Source organism: Miscanthus floridulus, chromosome 16 (assembly GCF_019320115.1).
Source record: "Miscanthus floridulus cultivar M001 chromosome 16, ASM1932011v1, whole genome shotgun sequence".
In the NCBI taxonomy this organism is placed as follows: domain Eukaryota; kingdom Viridiplantae; phylum Streptophyta; class Magnoliopsida; order Poales; family Poaceae; genus Miscanthus; species Miscanthus floridulus.
Genome location: NC_089595.1, coordinates 29,538,027 through 29,554,149, shown reverse-complemented (window position 1 = coordinate 29,554,149; position 16,123 = coordinate 29,538,027). Strand labels below are relative to the sequence as shown.

The following is a 16,123-nucleotide window of genomic DNA, read 5'->3' as shown; positions in this document are numbered from 1 at the left end:
GAGGGTATGATAGGGGCGCGAAGAGTAAGCCCAAGGGCAGGCGAGGCCTGATTCCTGGCAATCGGGCGGTCCCTGGGTATTGCGGCTCTAGTTTGTCCCGTGACGTCTACCAGAATAGTGTCATTGGTGACCTGTAGCTTACTTGATCGGTGAGTGTGGTTTGTGTGAGGAATAAATCACCAGCTGATTAGGAATTGATTCGAATCGCCATCGCTCCTGGATAGTGAGCACTTGACTCAAGCTACGGCATCATAGTAATGATGATGGAATACGAATGGTTATGTGGATTATGCTAGAAATGCTAAACCTGAGATGGTAACTTTGATGTTAATGGTTAATCAAGTGATTGCTTAGCATATGTGCTTACCTAGATTAACAGGTTATAACAAAGATGATGCAAAAGTACTTAAAATGGTTTATTCATGATAACTTATGCTTTTCGCAAATGAGTCAAGCTAGCCCCCCTAAAAGAAAGCTTTGCATACTCCTTGGTGTCACTTTATTTCCATTTAAGGCGGGTAAGTCTGGCTGAGTATATTCTCGTACTCAGGGCTTTGTTCCTATTGTTGTTGCAGATGGTCAGCTGTACTATGGTTACTATATCAGTTGTCTCTACCCAGCGATGGGCGACAACTAGGACCAAGGGCGTGGTCATTCCTTATGTCTCATCTACTGCTTTTGTGGGACTTGATCATTATATGGCACTGTATCTGAACTAAGTGTGCGTGTATGGTTTCGAAACTATTTGCTTCCGCTACTCTATTTGAGAACTTGGTTTGTAATAACTTTATGTTCTAAACTCCGATGTATTCGAAATGATGTTGCGAACTTTATGTAATATATGACTGTGGCTGCTAAACTTGTACGATCTTGGCTTGTATGTTGGTTGGATTGAAATCCTTCATGATTTTACGGACTACTGGGTTTGTATGGACTCAAGTACGTTAATTTATCTGCCTTGGCAGGTGATTTTCTTACTTAAGCCCGTATAAATTGGTCGGTTCTACTACAGGACTCAGGGGCGATGGATGCGGTCCTCTGGCGACCGGATCCGGCCCCTCTGTGCTAGATCTGCGTGGTTGGCGGGTCTTTTAGTGGCGGTGGCTCGACAACGTCCCTCGCCCCGAAGGATTGCGTGGTGGCAACAGCGGTGGCCCTTACATCTTTGTCACAGCCGTGCTCTAGAGCATGGCGGGGGCTACGGTGTGGTGGCTGACCGCCGACGACGGCGGTCTGTAGTGGCGGTGGACAGTGGTGACACTGTCTTGCTGCTCGGGACACTTGTTGCGGCTGCCCTAAACTCTAGGGATGGCAAGGACGGGCGGCAACCTACGTTTGGCAACAATAGCACTGAGGCCTGTGTAGGGGGTTGGGCGAGTGGCGAAAGCCGAGCCCTTTCGAGCCGATGACAGTGACGCCTCTGGGCGCCGCATACTTCCTTGGAAGCATCCATCGATCGGCCCTTCCCCTTGTGTGGCGCTTTGTTCCTGGGTGTAAAACCTTAACCTTTTGGTTAGGCGACGGCGGCGCTCGTGGCGTCATTCCCCTCGTTGGAGGCGTTGCTTGGAAGCTCGTGCTATGCCAGTCGCGGTGGTTGCTGACAAGGTGGAGGCCTAGTTGAGGATTCGAGGTCCAGTGTCCATGGCATCAGAAGGTGGCTAGGAAGAGGCGATGGCACAGCGATTGGAGGGCTTGGCATCTGCTTGGTGGAGGGAGACGGTTCTATAGGGATTGGGTGCTAGTTGCACCCACGAAGATGGCGAGGAGGCCGTCGTGGGCGGCACCCATGAAGCCGGTGAGGAGGCCGGCGAGGGAGGTGTGGCCAACAGTTTTGCGTTGCCGAGATGACCTGCGTGGTTGGCGGAGGATGGTCCTGCTCAGCGGCGGTCTTTCCGGCGTAAGGAGCCTTTCTGACTGGCAGCTGGATGACTTAGGTGGCACTTCTACCTTCGATGAGGCAACTAGGTTGCTGGAAACCACAATGTACGCGACTAGATCTCGGTGGACGAGGTCGGCTTGGTGAGCGTCTGACTGTGTGATGTCCTTAGTCGTACGGGGGTTGGCGGTGCAGCGTGGTGGTTTGGACTTGGTAGTGGTTCTATTATTTTCTTTTTTTGAGTTGAGCTTTGTGTCGATGTCCGAATCTGATTGAGATTGCGTGGACATGTGTGCTTCAGTGTGTAATAAGGAACAACTACATGCATTAGTCGATGCAGAGGCTGGAATATCAATATATTCCCTTTTCTTAAAAAAAAAAGCAAGCTTCGTTCAGAAATCACACGTAACGACAACGGTCGCGCATGCAGTCGCGCGCTGTTGCTGTGAACGTCCTGGCACCGTGACGTCAGCGTATCCATCCGGTGAAGTTCGTTGGAGCGAGCTGACCGGCGACGCCGCCAGCGGGTACGTACGCGCGTGAACCACGAAGCCGGCCACGCGTCGACTTGAGGAATCTGCTGGCGTCACACTGTCAACCGGGCTGGCGCAGACGACGTCTGACTCTGACAGTCTGACATCAGCGACACCAGGCACCAGTTCCATTTCGTGCGGGCGCGCTGGGTTGTGGCCGGCCGTACGTAACGTTTCCGATCCTCCGTGCTGCCTTGTGGTACCCACCCGTAGCAGTAGCCGGCCCCGTTCCCAAACAAACCCCTCTGTACTAGTGAAATTACCATCTGCGGAGCTACTATTTAGATTGATCTGGACATGAGTTGCAAACGTCGAGTCTGAAGCTACTGGACATGCTGAAGAATTGGGAAGCCAAAGCTTGTAATAATTGCAGATAACTCCATGCACTTATTGCGTCATACCCCGCGCCGTTTGCGCGCGAATCACCTTTTCCCCGCTAAAACAGCTGCAGCATTTTGTTTTGCTGGACCGAATGAGCAAATCAATGGAGGCCGCTGGTTTTCTTTTTTCCTTTTTTGGTTGCGACTGTGAGGGCCGCTAGTTGGAATTGGGCCATATAGGACATGAATGAAAAGAGCTAAAAAGGCTGGAATGTGAGAAACGAGCTACGAGATCAAACAGGCCAGGTGGCCCAATTTACGGTCCGTGTGAGGCTCAACAACAATGGGAGTATTATGGGACACGGGCTACCGGCCAGGCCCAGGTAAGTCTTTGTCCTTCGTTTTTGCCTATCGGTTCCAATGTCACGTCTTAAAAAGGTTCATTGGTTTTCCCTTCACAAAAAGTTCTTTGGTTTTTATTGTTTTCTGATTTTTGTATTTTGTATTATTCAACATTATTAATAAATTGTTTCGACATTTTGAATGACTTGATTCAACATTGTCGAAGATTTTAAGAACAATTGTATCAAAATGTTTAAATCGAACGAACATTTTGGAATACTGGTTTCAACATCTCTTCCAACATAGTTCAATATTCCACATACACTAGTTCTATTTTCATATAAGGGGCTGTTTGGATCATTTCATTTCGAGGAATTAAAATACATATAAGACTATCTCAAATTCATATGATGGGAGATGGAAATTGATTCTATAAATCACTATTCTATATTTCTACTTTACAACTTATAACACGCTCTTCAGTTTGCGCCGCTACGATAGAAATACAACACATAAGTATCCCTCTCATATAACCAACAATAATATAGAAATATAATCCATATACAACCATATTAGCTTAGTTAATATGTGTTTAAATTATGATTATTAAAATAAATTTAATTCCAAGGATCCAAATGGGGCCAAGTTATTTGCTAATCCAGATGGTAAAAGATGCAGGGATACCAAATACAACCAATGTCTTGTCAAATTTTCACTGTAGAGTGTTTGTGCAATTCAATAAAGCCCATTGGATCCCATTAGAGCAAGTATAATAAAGGGCGGCAAGCAGGCTAAATGCTGAGGTGGAGAAGAGAGAGAAGGAGAGAGAGGAGAAGCGGGCTGTAATCTTACAGCCGGCTTGGACACAAGAACCAAGAAACTCTGTGAGACATACAAGTGGGCCTTGTATTAATAGTGAAGACTGTAACTGCTATATGAATAGGCTGAGAGGTAAGCTATAAGAATTCATACAGCTAGCAGCCGGCTGTATTATTAGTCATGCTCTTAGCCTAGGCTAGAATAATTTTTTTTTTCTAAAAAAAGGCCCCTTTGGTCACCACCGATGTAAATAGAGATGGTGGACAAGGCATTGGGACGCGGGTGGCGGCACCTTGGCCATCTTTTAGTTTTAGTTGCTATCAAGTTCAATGATCTCAGAAAGCAAATGGACTACTGTGGCTGATCAGTCTGTCCATACGACAATGACACTATGATTTTTAGTTCTTGTGTGATCAAAGCCTTCAAGGTAGCACCGATTTTTATCTATTATCAGCAATTAATGGTGATATATCTAAGGTGTGGTATGGCCCTTACTAATTCCGAGCAACACAAAAAATTTGCTTATGAGTTGGCTTGGGGACGAGCTAAATTTTGAAGAGGGGATGTGATGGACCTACGGATCTATTGTCAGTGGACTTGACGAAGAAGTGGGTTGGGCTGGACCATCAGACTTGGTCGACCTTAGGAGGCAAGTTACCCAAGTGCAGTACAGACCATGCGACAACTATATTTCGTGGACTAAACATGAACACGGCGGCAGTGAGCGATAGCTCGAGGCGCGCTATCACATCGACTACAGTAAACATGTTTGATACCATTTAGAGTATTAAATATAGGCTAATTATAAAATTAATTGCATAGATTGAGACTACTTGCGAGACGATTTTTTTAAGCCTAATTAGTCTATGATTTGACAATGTGGTGCTACAATACCATGCGTTAATGACAAATTAATTAGGTTTAATAAATCCGTCTCGCGGATTAGTGACGGATTCTTTAATTTGTTTTTTTATTAGTATCGACCCCTATGTGACATCCGATGTGACACCTCTTAAACTTTAGTCCCTATATCCAAACACCCCAAATCTATACCTTATTGAGTATCCAATTGTTGAGTAATATATGTGGGCACATTTTTCTTTCTCGAATATAGAAAATGTTTGCGCATAATTAACATTAAGGTAGAAGAGTTTGAACATATATACAACGCGCTTTCGGACACCTTAGCAAAAAGCCGAACCTCCCTAGTTTCTAAGTTCATGCTAAGCTATTACACATGGGCTAACACAACGAGAAAAATGGGGATGGCGATGTGGCCAAAGTTGTACCCTTTGCATCGCCGGACCCTAGTCCGCAAGGAAGAGCTCTCTCAGTGCTTTGACATTGGAAGCGCTTGACCCAACATCAAAAAGATCCTCAAAGGCCTTTTTTGCCGATGTGTTTGGTGTTGAAAGCCCCTTGGTGATACATATATGCTACATGATTAGGACTTGACGTTAGCACGGAGAGGCTCTGTCCCCGCTAGGTGCTTGCTCCGCAACGGAAGCACCGACTGATTAGTGGCTCCCAGTTGTTTGGGAGGCTGTCATATGAGTGGAGGATCCGCATTGTGAAGCCCTCACTCGCTGAGGCCATCCACGGTAGCAAAATAAATTACTCTCCCATTCCTTTACTGTTTCTCCACGTGTCAGCCTTCCAATGGTCAATAGCAGCCAAAATATCTCCTTGTCGATCCATCTCTCCCTCCGTAAAAAAAAAAAAAAAAAATCCTTTCCCTCTGTCTCTCCGTCTCTCCCGATGTGGCGCGCAGCGGGAGGGCCGGTCCGCGGCCAGGGCGAGGCGGCGCGCCGGCGCCTCCACCCCTCCCTCTCTCTCCCTCTCTCTCCCGACGTCGCGGCATGCCGGCCGGGCCCAGCGCTGACGCCTCCGCGCGAGGCGCTGGCGGGTCGACGGCGGGTGGGCCCCGGCGGTGGCCGTCCCTGTCCACGGCGCGGCGCGACCGGGTCCCGGCGGTGGCCACCGGCGTCGCTGCGCCTCGGAGCTGTCTCCTCCCGCCGGTCTGCGTGTGCTCCTGTGCTCTACGAAACCCTAGCTTCCTGTGCTCGTCGACCCCGGCTGCGTCGCGAGCTGCCAATGGCGGAGCATGGCCTCTTCCTCGACGGCCGGATCTGGCGGTACTTCATCCTGTTCTCCTCCCTCAGATCCTGTGTCCCGTCATCTTCCCTTTTGCGCAGGTGCTTGTTGGCTATGCTGGTAAGCTTTTGATTGGCCTTGTTGTTGTTCATATATCATGATTTTTATGCATATAGTCTCATGTTCTAGGTTAATACCCAATGTGTGTCACTATCCTGTAAATATGGCTTCCACTAGAAAATATTGTGTTCAGTATATTGGGCATGATTACATGATATTGATCCCACCGAACTTGGTCAGCCTTGTGAAAAATGGTTCCATGTTTACAGATTATTTGCATCAGGCTTGTGAAGAATGGTTCCATGTTTACAGATTATTTCCATCAATACTCTATGCAGATCTAGCGCTGCGCCAGTGAAGCACGCAGATTAGAATTCATTGTAATGCTTACACATCGATTCTCATACCACCTCACCACAAGGCGGCAGCTGCTTCTTGTGCATTTGGATCAAAATATTTGATGCCATTGCTATTAGACAGAAAATGGAGAGTATGTGTTATTAATGTAATCTTTTTAATTTGGCATGTGTATTCATTCTAAATTTCCTTTTTCTCACCATGGTACAGTCAATGGGTCTGGACCATAAAGTTTTCTCAGTTTGGACATCTTTTTCCTGTTTCATATGCTGCAGAGATAGATGAGTATCTCAATCATGGACAGATGATGGGACGAAAGACAGCAAGCTAGGACAATAGGTGGCGAGTTCTTGTTGAACCCAACCACTTCGATTAATTCTTCTTCGAAACATGATAACCTGGTGTGTCTGGATTTAATTTTCCATTCATTTTGGTTTGCTTTGCAGGAGCAAATAATGAGATATGTCTTTGATTGCTCGGACTCAAATGGTGTGGTCTATTGTGCTGCGATTGGTGTTGTGCTTCTGTAATATATGCCAATGCCTTTGTCGTGCTAATTTTGTATATGTCAAGTAATAGGATGCATGAAGATCGACTTCTCTTTTTGCCTAGCTACACTACTGCTCCTAATGTCTCTATTGCGTTCCTGTATCATGTTTGTTCGATGAGTCACTATCAGAGCCATGTCAATGTTAAAGGTATCCCCCCCTCCTTGCTTTGGTCCTTTTGGTCTTTTTTCCGCGGATTGGGCCACACTGACTGCTATTATGTTGCGATTGGTTTTTTGTTTCACCTGAGGCCGCGCCTAGAGTTTGGGTTCTATGTTGCTAGCTACCGTTTTGGTTGTCGCAGCTACTGATAAGTTTTTGGATTTTTTTTTGTGCAGCTTCATTGATCAGGGCCCTTCTCATGGTGCAGCATGGTGGCTACTTTTTTGGTAAGCCCATTCAGATCCTGCAGGTCCTTTTCCTAATACACAACCTTGCTCTTTGCTTTGCCCTTTGAATGGAGTAAAGCCGGATCTGTTTGAGAGATCTCTGCTTGATGATAAGTTGCAAAATTTTGTTCTGCTGTAGCGCTGTTATTTAGCCTATGAGGCAGAAATAACCTGCAACTCTTCTACAGCACGGCATGTGTTCTTCAGAGCTATACATGCCTGTCCATGATATGATGCTGACATGTACCATTCTAATTTGATGTTGCTGTGGTTTTCTGTCTGCCTTGTAGCCTTGTTCTAAGCATTGTTATGTAGTCAACTGTATAAAAAACAAGTTATTTTATTGCTATGTCATTTAATCTGAAATCTCTCCTGATACTGCACTATGAATGTTCATCTTATTAGAGGTTGATGTGTCCTTTTCCATCTGTTCATATCCACTCAAATGCAACCTGCTCTTTCGATAAAGTTCGTGTATAAGAAAATGCAGTGACTATTAATTTATGTTCTCACAACACCTGAACAACTTATGAACTATTTGCTAGGGGATATATTGCAGCTTTTGCATTCCTTCCCATGTGATTTGTGCAAAATCTTTTGAGGATAACAAGTGCATTTTTGTTTCACCATGTTTACAAATTCTTTTGGCAGCTGTTATTATCTTATATTGACTGTTCCTTTATCTATATTTTTTTTGGTTATGTTCACATCTGCATGATTGTTGGGTCCTTCTGTGCCTGCTCATTTTAGTTTCTACTGTCTATTCCTTATCAGCTTTAACACTTTAAATTTTGAGGTGTGAAAGATTATGGCTTGGTAGGTTCCAACGGTCAGGCTTAGTTCTGCCACTGAAGGAGGTGTCAGATCTCCGGGAGGTCTATCATTTGTGAGTGTCTTCGACTTCAATATGCATGCCGTGTGAGCTCTGATTCAGAATACGTTGGCTCATGTACCCTTTTCTCTTTCACTTCAATACTGTAGTCTGGCTCAATTTTTTTTGTTAGGACCGCGATGCCGGCTAGAGGCTCGACTTTGCAAAATTAAAGATTGACATCCTATTACTATGCTAGGTTTAGATTACTATGCTATCCTCAACTTTACATGGCTGGTAACTTTTTATAGTGGTCTAATTGGAACTTTATTCTACAGAGAATGTGCGTGCTCTCTTTTATTTATCCAAGTCTGAGACTTGATCTGGAGTGTTCATGACGACGGACCGATAAGAGAAACATGCATGGGCGAAATGGTTGCAGATCTCAGACTGGGGAGGTGGATGTAGATCTCAAACTGGTTGTCAAGCAATGGGAGGTAAACAAAAAGCAACCATTTTCTACATGATCTACTGTAGAGATTATGCTTTCATCTTTGACAAAAAAGATAAACTGAAGAAAAACCATTGCCCCAAGATTCACATGTCATAGGAATTTAGATGTGTTGCAGCCCTCATATTTCGTAATTAACTACTTCAGTTATTGCCATTTAATGTTTCAAGACATGTGAGTAGCTTCATGGATAGCTAATAATCTTATTCAACTGAAACGACGTTAGACCTTCCCTACTAAGACCACTCAAATGTTTATGCACATGGTAATTTAAAAATCCTGCTAAAAATGGATGAAATTACTCTCTTTTTGAAGGGATATATATTTATAATGCACTGTGTAACCATATTTGGCTATTTGCAGTTCTGTTGAACGTTGGTCCTTCCTCTACAGCAACAAGAGCAATAGAAGTGAACCTATTGGCATTTTCTGAAGAATTTGATCTGGAGCATCAGGTAATCTCTAGATTCATTGAAAAAATAGTTTCTCCATGTCACCTTGTTTGTCTATAACTGTACAAATTGTGGTGGCAGGCAAGTAAGGGCCTATCATGAATTGAGAGAACTAAAATGAATAATTAAGAGACAGTAACTCCCTCAAAGTGCTAATAAATATGTTGCTTGGTGGTTCGGAGGGTCTAAATTGAAAGCACAAAAAATGTTTTCTGCCATTTTTTTGCTTGCAGCATGACAAGACCATAGAAGATGTTGACGGACAGCCACTTTGAAAGCGATACCTGAATATCTAATGAACTATTTGCAAGCTACATTCCAGGTGATGAAAGCTGACTGGTTGCTGGTTTCTCTTTTTGCCTCTCAGTGCCAATGCCGTTATTATTAGAATTAAAGTGCAAGATTAAAAAGTTTTGGCACAATTGTTTATGTTTAATTCATCTAGCACATTTCATCATATTACCATGTGTGATCTTGCCATGCTTTGGTGCTGCTTACAACATGTCTTTTCTGTTTTCGAAAATTAAATAAGTGCGAGAATAGAATAGTCTCAGTACAATTTTTTATTTTTCACTGATGAGATATTTTATTGCCACTCCATAACAGTGGCTGATTTGTGGTTTAGTACTTCATATTAGGCACAAGTCTACTTTGCTTTGCCATTAGCTATGTTACACGGATACGTCCCTGAAGCCACGTATCACGTATCCGATACGTATCGGATACGGATACATGTCCGATACGCCCTGGATACGTATCCACGGAGTATCCGATTTTTTATTATTTTCGCAAATGTTGGATACGCCGTCAGATACGTATCTGGCCTGCCGATACGGCCCAGCCATGAACAGAGTGGAGGCCGTGCAACACGAAGGGAGCAGAAGGAGATGAGTCCTGCGCGGGCAAGGTTGCTCGCGTCGGCCACCGAGCCGCTGTCGATTCGGGCAACGCCGCCGCCGATTGGAGCACCGCCGCCGCTGGATCGACCCCGCCGCCGTCGATTTGACCTCCGCCGCCGCTGATTGGAGCTCCGGCACCGCGGGATTCGACCTCCGCTGCCGAGGTCCACCACCGCCGGATCGACCTCTGCTGCCGTCGATTCGAGCTCCGCGGCCGCCGAATCGACGCTCTGACGCTGCCGGATCGAGCTGCGAGACGAAGCAAGGCAGGCAGCGGCAAGGGATCCAAGCAGAGCTTCAATCGCGGGTGAGGCGAGGAGAGGCAAGTGGGTGAGGCGAGGCGACCAGCGGCAAAGGATCCAAGCAGGCTCGAGGTTGCTCACAAGCGGAGCAAAGGTGGTGTGCCATGGAGCAAAGGGCGGACGGGGATGCGGGCGGTGGAGCAGATGGGGATGGGGTGCGGGGAGCGGAAGCTGCTGTGCACCTGTGCGAGAGCTGAACTGGAGACGGATGGGTGGCAATCGATGGAATGGTTTGGTTGTTGGACAGGGCACTGGTAGGACATACTACGTGTCACATACGGTGCTTAGATGGGCCGTGGGCTTTCCTAAGACAATGGTCGTCAGACCTGCATTATTATTATTTTTATTTTATTTTTAAAATAGTAAACGTATCCGCGTATCGGGTTTTTTAGGAAATTGCCGTATCCGCGTATCCGTATCCTTCCGATACCGATACACATCCGTATCCGTGCAGCTTAGTTATTATTTTCCTGAAATTTTGTGACCCCCTTTTTCTATCATGAGAGGTACTACAAGTAAAAAAGGTGGTAATCTGGCTGCTTCAAGTATCATTTGTGTTGCTTCAAGTAATTTAGGACTACGTTTTCTAATGTATCCCCTGCATCTTTTCTGGTTACGAATCAAACATCACTGATGTCGCCCTTTAGGTTTACACTCGATGAAGGCTCCTCTGGATCTAAAAAGCCTTCTAGATGTCAACAGGGGCTGCTAAAAGTAAGTGGGAAAGTTCTTCCTGGACACCACACGACCCACATGCGAGTCTTCTTTTGGTGGAGTAAGCAGTATGTAGACTACAATGGCAGTTTAGGATGAAGGACCATGAGGTTGTGCTGCACTTTGTACTGCATCCATTCTATATAGATGGATATCAAGCCTCAAGGCTTGAGAAACATCAAAGTGTATTTAATCATCTGCCAGGTAGCGTAAATGAGTCATATCCAAATCAGCCTTGAATGCTTGCTATAGTACCTATAGTTAGCAACAAATTTAGAGATCAATAATTCAGATATCTATGGAATGCTTTGGACTACAAAGTTTACCTGTTGATTTGTCCCATCTTTAATTTTTTAGCTATTTATTCATCTTTATTACAGATGTAAGAAGGTTTTTGTAATGAATGGGGACTTGCTAAATCACTCAATTTCAGAGGTTTGTTTCACTTCTTTTATTTGATGCAGCTTAGTTGCTGCTCTGTTTTTAGAAGTTTTATTTGATGCTTTTATTTGTAGAGATACCGGTTGACATATATACAAATGTCTGCCATTTCATAGCCTAAAGCCTCAATCGCCTTCGGTTTCAAAAAATGGTACCATCTTCGTTTTCACTCCCCAAACTGCTGGCCATAGAAGGATGGCAACAAGAAGCGGCCTCCCAATCCTCAGGAATGTACACAGAGGCAGCCTCCCATTCCCAGTTGGATACTGCGCACTGCAATTGGCACATTGCATTTGATGGTGCCAATACAATGTAGTGCAAAGAATAAAGCTGGAGTGACTTAGTTTATGGCTTGGTCTTTTATTTGTAGTACAGATATTTTGCTATTTTTTGAGCAAATTATAGAGGACAAACTCAGTTCCACATATATTTGGTTATCTGTTATGAACAGAATGGTGTTCTCAAGAATAATTTTATTCTATTGCCTCCAACGCACTTACCATGCATTATATGGTTGTATATCTCATTCTGCTTGTGCTCTTTTTTAATAAATATTTAACATATCTGGTTATCCTGCCTTGGAAGTTCTGAAGTTACATTTTCTTTCACGAAAAATAGATTCTTGGATAATATCTCTGCACCTCCTTAGCCTTAATGATGAATATTGTTGTTAATATTTTTCTAATCTAGCTATTAGCCTACGCGCGCAACGTACTAGTGACTATTACTCGCTATGTAAGTAGAAATTTTTCTATATGAGATTATTTATATGTTTTCCTGTAGAGGGATAAGAGATATAGACACTTCCTCCACATTCTGAATTGCTCACGGATTTCAGTGGCTTAACAAGTTGATTACATCTCAGCATACAAAGTTGTTTTTGTTATGTATTCATTCAAATATTGCCTCTAAATGTACAATATGTTCAGTTTTCAAATTTCCATTTGACTAGTGAGACAAAGGTGGTGTATGAATTGGTCCAAGTATGAGAAGGATATAATGGAGATGGAGTGTGATGCCGTGATCCGTATAGCAGCGTGGTTAAGGCTTGATGCTATATGCCTACTATAGTGTACATGTCACGCTGAATGCATATTAGTGATCTTTAGCAATAAAATGCAGTTCTTACATTAAGACTTTAAGAGTTATTAAAACTAGTTTTAAAAACAAATGAATCTAAGAAAAAATAAAAATTGTTGCATGATACATTCTTCATTCTCATTTGAGTAATGAGCACCTTTTTAGTATAGAAAAAATAACAGCTGCAATGCATGGGCGCTTTGCTAGTACAGAATAAAAACAATAAGAAAGGTGAGAATTGAAGGTGGCCTTGCATTGCTACCCAGCACAAACATAGGGTATAATTAAATTAAACTAGGACAAAGAATCAAACATGGCTAAACTTTCTATTCAATTGATCCCTCCACAGCTTGTACAAATTGTGCTAATTTTCAATTGGTGCTTGCAAACTATTTTGTGGGAAATCCTCCATCCAGCATGGTGTGTATATGCAAGAGGTCTCAATAGCAGCCACAAGGCCAGCGAGGTCATGGTAATCTTTCGGACATATGTTGCCCAAGTCCTGAAACTTTGAGGTATTCCAATGATAGGCTACTGCTCTAGACAAACCTGCATTCAAGAAGACAACCTCTCTGTAAGGATGAAATCCGAGTAAACTTATGGTATATCCTGCAGTATAGCGCCCTTCAACCATATCTTCAGTGCTAAGAACATTATCATCATCAGAGTTCCATTCAAAGTTGTCTTCCACTACCATTTTATGCTCATCATTCCCGCAATAAGAATATTTGTAGTACTTGATATCCTCTAATATCCAGGGTCCATTTGGTTGATCACCGTACACCTTACGTGCTTCCAACTTACGTGCAAAGGTCTTCAGATCAACACCGTGCCTCAACTCCCACACTATTTGACCACATGATTCGTTGAGAAGAAAAATTCGAAGTTGATGCCAGTCATATTCAAATGCACAATATACCCCCTTCTCCGATCTTCCCAACGAAAAGAATCCATGATACCAATCGAAGTGATCAACACCTGCTGGGGTTGGAATCAGTCTGTAATTTGCATTTGAGATGGATATCCTTCAACAGGAAAAAAAAATTGAGTCAGTGACACATGGTCAGCATGTAACTTTAAGAGTCCATATATATATATAGAGAAGTTCACTTCTATATTTCAGGTGCCTGATTTTCAAGATGATTTACAACACTTCTGTACAAGAAACTAGTAAAGTAAATTGTTATTTTTGTGAATTTTTTTTTTGTCTTTGTATCATAACATATCAAATTTTTGTCCTTGTCTGACTATATAGAATAGAAACAATTGTAAATAGTTAATTGTCTTTGTGCCAATTCAGATCAGGTTTTGTCAAATTTGTAGTTTGTCTAACGGATTTTCTTTAATTCTCCAAACCAAAAATTTCAGATTTTAAATTGCAACAAACTAAAGCTAGAATTTTAATAAAAAAATATGCAATCGTCGCCTGAAAGGCAACTAAAATTCAGGCACCTGAATTTTAGCAAATCCCTTTTCAAGATTGTTGTAACTGATCCTCCAAAATAATTTTACTATAACATTATGATATATATTATTATCAGTTATAGTAATACAGGTATCGTAAATGTGTATTTACTTTATCGTAGTTTAGTATAAATATTATAATAAATAGACGTGGCTATAGAATAAGTTATTGTATGGCGGACCAAAGCTAGACTAAGAATAATGCATTGACAAGGAATACCTCAGAACAAGACCATTTTCGCAGAGAAGGTAGAGCCTTCCTCGCCAATAGACTTTGAGTCGCATGTAATCATCAACAGCAATGGTCGTTTCTACCACAGGGACTTCCGGAGCAAACCACCTCTCCTCCCACCGCCCGGTTTCTGATGAATATACATATACTTGCAGAGCAGACTTGTGCTGACGATCTTTCTGATCGAGGGAAGAACCAATCAAGAACACATGGTAATGCGGTGACACAGTGGGATCGTACACGAGGCATTGCTTTCGGCGAAAGCCCTGCTTCCTCATCTGCTGCGGGGGCAGCGGCAGCCATGCCCACTGCCTCGTTGCAGGGTTAGCGACGCAGTCATCGTCATGGTCGCCTATGGTCTGTGTGCAAAGCAAGAGGCCGTTGCAGTGGTCCATGACTTCAAAGATCCCAGGGATGAACTCCAAGTCGCTGGAGATGGAGGGTCCCGTCGTGGGGCGGGCCAAGAACTCCGAGACATAGTGCGAGCAGTAGTTCATGAAAAGGCCGCCCACGGTGCGCGGGAGCAGGTCCTTACGCAGCAGCCGCCGGTCATCGATGAGGTCACGCCATCTCCTGCAGGCGCACCGGGAAACAGCCAGGCAGCGTGGCGGGAGGCGGCGCAGGACGTCGGCGACGAGGTCTTCCGGCAGCTCCCGTCCCAACGCCATCACCGCACCTCTCGTTCCTGGTCGACGGCGAGATCGCAAGGGCGGCGGACGGGATACAGATCTAGTAGAGAACTTGTAGTCGTCAGGAGTCCGGAACGGGCACGATTTATCGCGAGCATATCACGGGAACAGCCACGCAAACGAAGCCGTACCCGTAACCCAAGAATCCTACGCCAAAACGGAATTCCTTGGTACTGGGTGTCGTCCGGACGGCTCAATGTTTCTACATTTTCTTTTCAAAACAAATATATTTTTATGGTTACTAATGCATTTTATTTATATTGTTTAAATATTATATTACTAGATATATGCCCATGTGTTACACCGGAGCGTCGATTTTTTGAATTGAACCTCAATAATCAGCCGCGGACAAGGATTTCGTATGATACACAGACATGTGGATCCTGTGCCCATGTCCGCATCTAAAAATCGAACAAAAAACAAAAACGGGACCGTTGAACCCGGCATCGAGTCCACTGTACCGAGACGTCAAGCCCGCTAGCTGCCATGGACCCACTGTGCACGATGCCGCCTCTACCCACAGCTGATCCTAGTGGTTGTTTTGGACAGCCGAGGACTATGCATCCTCTGTCCACCACCGAGCATGTGTTTCCGCTGTGGGCCTACAAAAATGAGTCTGCTGGAGGCCATGACCACGTTATTTTCTCCCAGATCCAGCCTGCACTAGATCTCTGCCTAGATCTATATATGAGAGGGAGAGAGGGTAAGTGGATTGAGAGAGAGGAGAGGGAGAGTATGAAGGTATCTCCATACCCGCTGATGTCGTCATAAGAGACGTCTAATGCCAATTGTCTTCTACAACATGCAGAGTGGTGTCCTGGGCTCCTGGCATTCCTCCACCAGAGGGGCTCACCCCTAGTCCATGCGCAGCCGTCGGAGGAGCTCACCCGCTTGCATCCCTTTTGTTGTCATCGGAGGGGCTCGCCCCAGCCCCCTTCGCCACCTCTAAGGGGCTTCTCCCTAGCCTGCGCGCTACTGCCCTCGATCTGCTAGCACTCGACATGCGCGACCTCGATCTACCTGATCCACCTCACCGCCACCACTCAAACACGATATGCCACCGGAGGATGGGGCCCTTGTGTCACCGAAGGAGCTATAGGCACAGCCACCGAGAAGGACGTGGGGATTCTGCACGCGACGCCACCGTCGGAAGATGGGATGTGGATCGGGAGATGGCAGAGAGAGAGAAG

At 44.6% G+C, this 16,123-nt stretch overlaps 1 long non-coding RNA gene across 18 annotated transcripts; it reads left to right on the top strand.

Annotated features, from left to right (window-relative positions):
• The first annotated feature begins 5,593 nt into the window (after nucleotides 1-5,593).
• Nucleotides 5,594-11,921, top strand: LOC136512571 (uncharacterized). 18 transcript variants are annotated; one of them, XR_010773149.1, is made up of 12 exons: nucleotides 5,595-6,104; nucleotides 6,383-6,534; nucleotides 6,677-6,740; nucleotides 6,848-6,890; nucleotides 6,981-7,099; nucleotides 7,288-7,338; nucleotides 8,159-8,224; nucleotides 8,488-8,646; nucleotides 9,024-9,115; nucleotides 9,346-9,434; nucleotides 10,961-11,462; nucleotides 11,585-11,921. It is a non-coding gene; the product is annotated as an uncharacterized lncRNA (long non-coding RNA). The 18 variants fall into 18 exon arrangements; XR_010773150.1 differs by having other exon boundaries at nucleotides 6,848-7,099; nucleotides 10,978-11,027; nucleotides 11,408-11,462; XR_010773140.1 differs by having other exon boundaries at nucleotides 6,848-7,099; nucleotides 10,961-11,027; nucleotides 11,408-11,462; nucleotides 11,543-11,921.
• Nucleotides 11,922-16,123: the final 4,202 nt, after the last annotated feature.